General features: G+C 44.4%; 1 long non-coding RNA gene across 1 annotated transcript; it reads left to right on the forward strand.

The window, feature by feature from the left end:
- Positions 1-2329: 2329 nt before the first annotated feature.
- On the forward strand, positions 2330-7943 carry LOC128094547 (uncharacterized). Its single transcript, XR_008213005.1, has 3 exons — positions 2330-2812; positions 2978-3064; positions 6149-7943. It is a non-coding gene; the product is annotated as an uncharacterized LOC128094547 (long non-coding RNA).
- The last annotated feature ends 1973 nt before the right edge of the window (positions 7944-9916 follow it).

Here is a 9916-nt window from a genome sequence, read left to right on the forward strand (position 1 = left end):
GCCATCACCACAGCCATCACACCATTTCTACCATAATCACCATGACGGCCACCATCATCACTACCAATACCATCACATCCATCATTATCATCATTGGGAGCTTGTAATACATGAAAGTGCTTTTTATAAGCCCCAAAGAATTGGAAGCAGAAGCTCACTCAGTCACTCAAATGCACATACATTTGTGGGCATCAAGGCAAGGTTCTACGAAGTAGAAACAACTTCCGTATCCATCACTGAATAAAGGGACAAATAAGTCTAGATGATGATGCACTTTACGGCCATAAAAAGGAATGAAGCATTGACATGTGCTCAAATATAGATGAGTGTTGTTGGTTGTTTTTACTCTTTGGGGGGGCCACCACCCAGCTCCTGAATAAATCACACATGAAGTCTTATTATTACTTATGAATGCCTGACTTTAGCTTGGCTTATTTCTACCCAGCTTTCCTTAACTTAAATTATCCCATCTACCTTTTGCCTCTGGGCTTTTTCCTTTTCTTACTTCTGTATATCTTACTTTCACTCTTACTCTGTGGCTGGCTGGGTGGCTGGGTGGCTGTGTGGCTGGGTGGCTGGCCCCTAGTGTCCTCCTCTCCTTGTTCTCTTGCTTCTATTTCCTCTCAGATTTCTCTTCCCATTTATTTTTTCTGCCTTCTGGACCCGTCTATCCTTTCTCTTGCCTTGCTGTTGGCCATTCAGCTCTTTATTAGACCAATCAGGTGTTTTAGACAGGCAGAGTAACGCAGCTTCACAGAGTTAAGCAAATGCAATGTAAAAGAATGCAACACATCTTTGCATCATTAACACAAATGTTCCACAGCATAAACAGATGTAACACATCTTAAAATAATATTCCACAACAGATGAACCTTGAAGTGAAGGAAGGCGGATTCAAGATGACACGTGTGATTCCATTCATAGGAACACCCGGAGTAGACACATCACAGAGACAGGAAGTGGATAGTGGCTGACAGTGACCACTTTGTGGGCTCTGGGTTTCCTTTTTGGTTGATGAAAATAATTGGACTGCAAAAGGTGGTGTTTGTAGACTGTCATGGCTATAGTAAACACGACTGAACTATTTCCTTTTAAATTTTCAATTTTTCCCTCTTCCCTTTACTTCCTCTCTCCTCACTTTTAATTTTTTTAACCCTTCTCACTCTCCAACTCTTTCCTCTTTATCTCAGAGGCAGAGTCTTTCATATGTAGCTCAAGCTGTCCGCAAACTCATGGTCTTTTTGACTCAGCCCTGTAAATGCTGAGACCAGAGGTGTGAGCCTCAGTGACTGGTGTTAAAATGGCTATTCTTTAAAAATGGCTATTATTATTTTGATTTGATAGTACTGGGGATTGAAAACTTAAACATCAATTAAAATTTCTACAAGTTTTATTTATTTTTTATTTTATTTTTATTTTTATTTTTTTTTTTGAGACAGAGTTTCTCTGTGTAGACTTGGCTGTCCTGGAACTCCCTCTGTAGACCAGGCTGGCCTCAAACTCAGAGATCCACCTGCCTTTGCCCCCTGAGTGCTGGGATTAAAGGTGTGCACCATCACACTGGGCTCAATTTTTAATTTTTTTAAAGTAAATTTATTATTATTATTATTATTATTATTATATGTGTGTGTGTGTGTGTGTGTGTGTGTGTGTGTGTGTGTGTGTGTGTGTGTGTCCATCCCAATGACTTAAATAGGACTGCTTGAATGGACATAGCTGGGGGCATCATTTACTGAGGCATGGGCAATTTGCCAGTGGCTACACCAGTAAAGAGAGGGACTTCTCTTTCCCCAGCAACTATGACAACGGTTTCTTAGGGAGAGATGGGGCCTCGTGAGTACTTCTGCCAAGCAATTAATCTTACGCTCTTGGAATTTCACCTAAAGGGAAAGGAAGGAGAGTAGCGGGCTAAGCGTGGTTGGTGCTTTTCTAGGAAAGCCAAGTTTAGTTCCCAGCACCCACAAAAGACAGCTCACAGCTGCCTGTAACTCTAGCTTCCAGGGGATCCAGCGTCCTCTTCTGGCCTTCACAGGTACTGCAGTCTTGTCCACAATCCCACACAAAGAAACACACCTACACATATAACTAATAATAACTCTTTACAAACAAAAGAGAAAGAGATAGAATGATTTTACCCCTCCAGACCTAGACCAGACTCTGGGAGCATCCCCAGATATTTGTAGTTTAATAGGATCCCTTTCAGGAGCACCTCAGCCTGGATGGGGGAGGAAAAACTCTGCTCTCTTTCATGGGGGAAGAGAAGAATGCCCTTCCAGTCCAAGCTTTTAGAAACTTTACTCCTGTATGGAGTTGTGACGATCGGTTTCTTTGTTTTTCCAGGTGTCTACGAGGACAAAACCATTCTCTCTGCCCAGCCAAATGCTGTGGTCCCTTTAGGAGAAAATATGACCCTTTATTGTCACTTGCCAAACACCTGTGACACATTTCTTCTGCCTAAAAAAGAAAACGTAACCTTATTTGTAACATGAATCTTAGAGGGTCTTATTAATAAAAAACTCAGGAGCCAGATATTGGGGTGAACGCTGAAAGATCAGAGAAGCAGAACAAGCCACAGCTGACCTCACCTCATCAACTCCTCAGCTGATCCTGTTTCCTCAAACTGGAAGCCTCTGAGTCCTCATCTAAATGGATCTCAGCTGAACTGCTGCTAAAAGCCTAAAAGTTTAAAAAGCTTCTAGTTTCTATTCTTCATGCCTTATATACCCTTCTGCTTCCTGCCATCACCTTCTGGGATTAAAGGCGCGTGTCTTTCTCAAGCAAAGACATGAGATCTCAAGTGCTGGGATTAAAGGTGTGTGCCACCATTTTCTGCCCTCTATGTCTATCTAGTGGCTGTTCTGTTCTCTGACCCCAGGTAAGTTTATTAGGGTGCATATTGGGGAACACAATGTCACCACACTTATTTCCAAACTTTAAAGAAGGCCAGAAAGACTTCAGTATATCCTTTGTCTCTCAGGCCCACGTGGGGACCTACAGATGCTTTGGTTCTGTCAATAGTTCAAGTGGTCGGATCCCAGTGACCTCCTGGAGGTGATTGTTGCAGGTGAGGAAGCTGTGGTCCTTTTCAACTTGAGGAGTTCATGTGACTACTTGTTGGGCAATACTGAGGTGTGTTGAGTGCAGGCTTTATTAGTGTTCTGCTGTGGTGAGGCCAAAGGATTGGGGATGATTGACAAGGAGAGACAGGTATTAGGGAGGGGAGCCATGCCACACCATGCAGAGCCACTTGGAGAAGTCGGGCTGGCCATACAGTGCTGAAGGAGGAAAGAGAAAGGGAGAGAGAGAGAGGAGAGAGAGAAGAGAGAGGGGAGAGGAGAGAGAGGCTGGGCAGCATCCTTTATCGTGGTTTGATGGGAAAGGCAGGAAAAAGAGGGTTCATATAGATTTATTTGAATAATTTTAGCATCTCTGGTGTGCACAGACCATCTTAGTTCTCCGTAGCCTGACCCTGAGGTCATTAGGGTAGAGAAACACAGAGACCTGGAGTGGAATGCCAGGGGAGTGGAGGCGTGTGAGAATGTGGACTCTGGCTTGGTAGGTTTGGGCTTGAATAGTATAATGGTTGCTCCATCTATGATTCAGCTAGCTCCAAGAGGGGAAGTCTCCAGAGGGCTAGTTAGGATTCAATATTCCTGAATGATAGGGACATAGAAAACAACAAAAAAGTTAATTCCCGAGGTCACAGAAGTGACTTCCAGGGCCCCCAGTGAGCGTGAGAGGGAGATCTCAGGCTCTGAGTTTACACCCTCACAGAACACGCAGCTTGGGACCATCTGAACTGGTTCCCTAGGTGAGGTGGGTTTTGAAGGATGGGTAGAAGTTTGTGGCCAGGGGGACGAATGGGGGATCTTCAGGTCCACACTACAGAAACAGCAAGCAAAGAGAAGGCTGAGAGGAGTATTAACAGTGGCTGAGCAACCACATTGCTGGGCTTTCGGAGGAAACGGGAAGTGGGAGGGCTTTGTGGAGTGAGTTTATCTGGGTCAGGAAGTTACTGGTCATCAATTTAGCCTGCCATCAGGCAGGAGGGTGGCTCATGGGGTGAAAGATAACAGCACTAGGAAGCTGTCAGGAGTCTGCCGTTGGGCTGGCATTAACGTCTACAGCTGGGCACTTTCTCTTAGGTAGAGTGTGTTAGCAGTTTTTCAGCTCTGGGGCTGGGGTGGGGGTGGGCATGATTTGCTGCACAGGGGTCAGATACCCGTATCTAGGGACGTGTTGGTTGTCATGAAGGGGGGGAGGTAGTGTTTAACTGCTCATGGTGAAGTCCTAGGACACTACCAGTATTGTAAAAGGCACAGGATAATGGGCTGGTCCTCACTGTCTTGTTTGATATATTTTCTTTGTTTGATATTTTTAATAGTCATCAAATAGGACTTTGAAAAGCATGATTCACAATGAGCTTTTCTTGCATACATCTTTATTACTGGGATGAGCATCCATGAGTATAACAGTGTAGGAACTTGCTTCTCCTTGGAGCTCAAGGGGGAACACTTAGTGTGACCCATATTCAGTACTCACATGCTTTTCCCTTTAGGTCACTTAATAACATCTGTAGGGACTCTATTATACATAGTTGATTCAGACCAGTGGGTCATTCTTCAGTGACAGGGTCCTGACTGTGAGGACCAGGAGATCAGAAGATAACGAGGATAGAAGGTAGAGAAGACAAGAAAGTTTGGGATCAGAAGGTCTTGCACAAGCTATGTCTTATGCCAAGGAAGCTTATTAAGAAGTACAGCATCTTATATTTCAGGGGAGAAGTTGGACAGAGTCAGCAGAAACTATTATACAATGGGATGAAGTCAGCAGGAGGCTAACCAAGCAATGTTTTACAAAAGGAACACAGGATATCTCAAGAACATTATAGCCTGAGCACATAGTGGCCTTGTGATGGATAACTCCATGCCTGATAACTTCTCTTCAGGGGGAAAAGCCAAGTTGCCAGGAACCAAAATCTTAATTCCTTTGAAGCCTATCCCCAACCCAGACTGGCCTTTTCAAGCCCATACCTAGACAACGACATATAACTAGGTTCCTCTGAGAAGCCTTGGATTGGCCTGGCTCTCAACACAGAGTTTTGGGTGCCCTTGACTTCATAAGCTGGTCATCTTGTGGGTCATTGTCCTCTGTGTCTTACTCTTTTCATGTCATATCATATTGGCAAGATTTGTCTTGACTGAGTGATTAATTCTCATTGTATGTGTATATATGTGTTTGCATATATATGCATATTATACATATGTATATGCATATGAACTGAGCCATCTTCTCATTCTCAACATAGAGATTTTAATGAGTGCTTATTCTACTGAGGAAGGAGAGAACAAATTGAACCAAAAATAGAATAGAGGATATGTTGTCACGTGGTGGTCAGTGTTACTGAAGAAAAACAGGGTGAGGTTATGAAGTAGAGAGGGATGGTGGTACATTATTGATGCAATGGGAAGGAAAGCCCTCTACCAAGAGGGTAGTTGTGGTGTTGTTTTGTTTGTGCTCTAACAAATAAAGCTTGCCAGGAGATCAGAGTGTGGAGCTAGCCACTAGTTAACCATAGAAGCCAGGCAGTGGTGGCACACATCTTTAATCCCAGCACATGGGATCTCATGCCTTTGATCCTGGTACTTGGGAGGCACATGCCTTTAATCCCAGCACTAGGGAGGTGGAGACAGGAAGTGATATGGTTGGGTGGAGAGAGGAATATAAGGCAGGAGGAGACAGGAGCTCAGCCCCCTTTCAGGCTGAGGAGTTGGTGAGGTAAGAGGTGGCTGTGGCTTGCTCCTTTGTCTCTCTGATCTTTCAGCAAGCTTTATTTGTTAGAGCACAAACAAAATATCGCCACAGGCAGTCACTGAGCTATGGAGTGTGTTGGGGGGAAAAGCACACCATGACATGAGAACAGAGCATGCAAAAGTCTGGAGGGTAGACATGTTTGCTGTATTCAGCAAAGAACAAGGATTGCAGTAGGTGGAGCAGAGTGTGCATGCGGTAGATTGTAGATCTCACAGCAGAGGAATGGCAGTCTTAGGATGACCGTTTTGAAAACGCCTTTCCAGAGAGTGTGTAGGGGCTAAGTGTAGTGAGAGGTTGCATCCTTTTCACTTACCTTGGCTTTCTCCTTCTCTAGGAGTGTACGAAAAGCCACAGCTTCCAGCTCTGATCACCTGCTCTGTGACATCCATAAGAAGACCATCCTGCAATGTCAATCAGAGATCGGATGTGATATGTTTTTTCTGTCCCAGGAGGCCAACACAAACTTTACCCAATGTCTGGAATCCTACTACAGACTCAGGCTCTTTCAGGCCAACCTTACCAGGGGCTCTGAGTGGAAGGCCCTCAGGAACACCTACAAATGCTGCAGCCCCTAAGCTCCTTTCCTTTCCTATGGTCAGACCCTAGAGAGCCCCTGACATTACAAGAAGAAAGGTGAGGAGTGAAGATGTTCTTTGTAGGATCTTGGACGCCCCATCTATCATCTTACATCCATCAGTGTCCCTGGTGATGAAGGGATGACCCAGATTCTATGGGGACAGAGAAAGAAGTACAATGTGGGGTGCATATCAAGGGATATCAGTCCTTCATGGTGGGAAGAGATTACTATGTTCATGAGTCAAGACAAGACCTTCAAGCCCTACTCTAGTAGCCTGTCTGTCAGCTAGGACCTGTCTGTCAGCATCTTAAGAGTTCTACAACCTCTCACACAAGCACACCAGTTGGGAACCAAGTGTTCAAATGTATGAGCCTATGCTGGGCATATCACATTCAGACCATAATAGGGACAGTCTTAGTTAGATCTGTCAGCTTAACACAGCTTAGCATTATCCAAGAAACGAATTCTAATAGAAGGGTTGCCCGGATCAGGTCAGCCTATAGGCATGTCTGTGAGGGATTGTCTTGATTAATTGATGTGGAAGGATTCAGCCCACTATGGGTGGTACCATTCCCTGGACAGGGGCTCTTGGGATGTATAATAAATCTGAATAAGCATGAGCTCACAAGCCAGCAAGCATAATTTCTTGTTCCCTTTAGTGATGGACTACAATGTGGAAGTGTAAGCCAAGCAAACCATTTCCTTCCCAACTTGCTTTTGGTTATGATGTTTCATTGCAGCAATAGAAACCTTAACTAAGGCAGTCTAGCTTCTTCCCAGGAGTTCTCTTTCATAGAGACTGTATTTGATGTCACTGAACTGGAAACTTGTGCGTTATATTCACCTCACCATAAATTACATGAAAGAGGAAGCGTTGATACACATCTCATGTGAAGAGCACTTTGCTGCTCATTCAGAAAACCTGAATTCAGTTCTAGGCACTCATAACTGCCTGTTGCTCCAGATACCTTCTTCTAGTTTCTGCTCAACATACACACAAAATAAAAAGAACACTAAAGAGCTCTCTTAGGGAAATTTAAATATACAGTATAGTATTGTCAGCTCTTTGGACTTGGCTGGGTAGTTAGATGGCCACAGGAATGTCTCTGCATTGCATCTGTGTACTACAGAAGTGTTTGTCCTCTGCACCTTCCCTGGTCCTCTCTCTCATCCTCCACATTTTCAGATATGGTGTCTTCCTGCGCTCTACCCAGAATAGTCTGTGTGGTGGATTCCACATTTGCCTTCCATGCTGACCAGCTGCATCTCATTATAGCGTCCTCCGTAAGTTTCCTACATCAAATATACAGACACCAGGGGGCAGCATCACATGTGAGCATGTCTTTGTGGCTGAAAGTCAGAAGAGGAAGTGTAAGAGAGGAACTTCTGGTCATCCCTAGAAATGTATTGGCGAACTGAGAGGGCAGAGCCAGGTCTCACGCAAAGAGAAGCTCCTTCTTGTTTTGCAATGGATGTCACCATCTTTATGGGGGTTCTGGACTCCAGTCTGCTCCATCCCATGGGTGTGTCCCCTGCACAGACTGTGTCACCCATTCTCGGCGCTGTGTGTGTGTGTGTGTGTGTGTGTGTGTGTGTGTGTGTGTGTGTGTGTGTGTAGATCTGGCATGATGAACCGCCACAGCCCCTATGGTTAATCTGGTGTTTGGACTTGGTAAGTGCTACAGGGGGCCATCATTATTAGACAGAAGGGTAATGAATATAAACACCCAGATTCATAAGCTGGGCTTCTCCCAGGATGTTCTTTCATTGTGAAGTCTTGTTAGGTGGCTGTGTAGGTATCATTCCTGGCACCTGCCTCTCTTTCTGAACCTAATCGCTGGCCCTGAGTTCTGCGGTTGGGGTCAGTGTATTACAGAATGGACACTTCTCACTAGGTCCTTTTCTATTTCAGTGTTTTTTCAGAAGCAGAGGATCTGGGCACACTGGTAAGTCTCTTCCATTTTAGCCCTGGGAGGTCTGAGTTTGGCTGAGATTAGCATGTGGGGAGTGTGATTCTGAAATGAGATCACACCCACTTCCCATTTTCTCCTTGCTATTGTAGCCATCATTAAGCTAGGGATTATCCACAGTGTGTTAATGCCAACAGGACAGCTGACTCAGAAGGACATTGCAACCATCAACACAGAGGATGGGGACACTTACATACATTTCTTCCTGAGGACATGGACAAGGTTTTGGATTGACTTTCTTTTTTTCCCATCTGTTTTCACCTGGGCTGTCTTACTGGGCTCCTTGACCATACATCATCCATGAGTCAGAACTGAGGTAAATGCAGTCCCAAGCTTTTACTCATGTTACTTCATCCTGTAAACTATGTTTTGCCTCTGAACCCAGTCCCTTCTCCTTGAATGGAGAAGTAGTAGGGTGTTGGTTGGTGGGGTCAGAACACATGTAAAGGAAAAAGAAGTCCTTGGCTCCTCTGGATACTGTCATACACAGTTTATAATTGATTGAAAATATTAGTGGTAATTCTATTTTTAACCTTTAAGGTATCTCCACACTGATTTATATATTGCTGGCACAAGTTTACATTGCCATGAGAGGTAAATAAAGGCCATTCCCCAGCCATCATTACCAACATTATTTTGTCTTTTTTTTTTTTTTTTTTGATGATAGTCATTCTGACCAGGTTGAGGTGGAAACTCCAAGCAGTTTGAATTTTCATTTCCCTGATGGCTACCTCCTCCTATAGTGCACTGGCATGTGGCCTGTGTGTGTTCACTCTTGTGACACCAGTAGACCGAGCAGAGCCCAGCAGATAGAGTGTGGCCAGCCATTCCCAACTTTGAGGATGGACTCACACTTTATCTCAAGATGTTGGCCGCTGCTCTGTCCCAGTCACTGTGGCCACGAAGGACTACTTACCATCATTTACTCCTTTCCCAGAGAAGCTAAACAGAGTTTTCTATGTGGATCATTCCACTTTTTCAATGCTGGCCACGAACTCCACTAATTTCTGAGGAACTGAGCACCCCATATCAGAGAGCCATAGGTTTCCTTCTGACCCTTCCCACCTCATCTGGGATCCTCTGCTCCAGCTGCTCACTTTAGCAAGGTGCCCTCCCCACACCTGTGAGCATGTGTCTCACCACCCATTATACCCAATTACAAGGGGCTGCTAAGAAAAGTGTGTATTCTTAGTTTTTTAAAAAAAGATTTTATATTTTATTTCATATGAATGTTTTGCTTGCATGTGTGTCTGTGCACCAAATGCATACTTGGTGCCCGAAGAGGCTGGAAGACAGCATCAGATCCCCTGGAACTGGAGTTATGGGTGGTTGGGAGCCACATTGTAGGTGCTGGGAATGGAACCTGGGTCCTCTGCAAGAACAAGTGATCTTAACCGCTGAGTCATTTCTCCAGCCCTTAGTCTGTATCTCTATTGGGGGAGTTGAGACCATTAATATTAAGAGTTATTTTTAAAAGAAAGGTATTAATTCCAGTAATTTTGTTGATTTTGAAGTGTCTTCTTAGATCTTCTTTGACTAGCTAGTCTGGCATTGT

Source organism: Peromyscus californicus, unplaced genomic scaffold (assembly GCF_007827085.1).
Source record: "Peromyscus californicus insignis strain IS unplaced genomic scaffold, ASM782708v3 Scaffold_4__1_contigs__length_199733344, whole genome shotgun sequence".
NCBI lineage: Eukaryota > Metazoa > Chordata > Mammalia > Rodentia > Cricetidae > Peromyscus > Peromyscus californicus.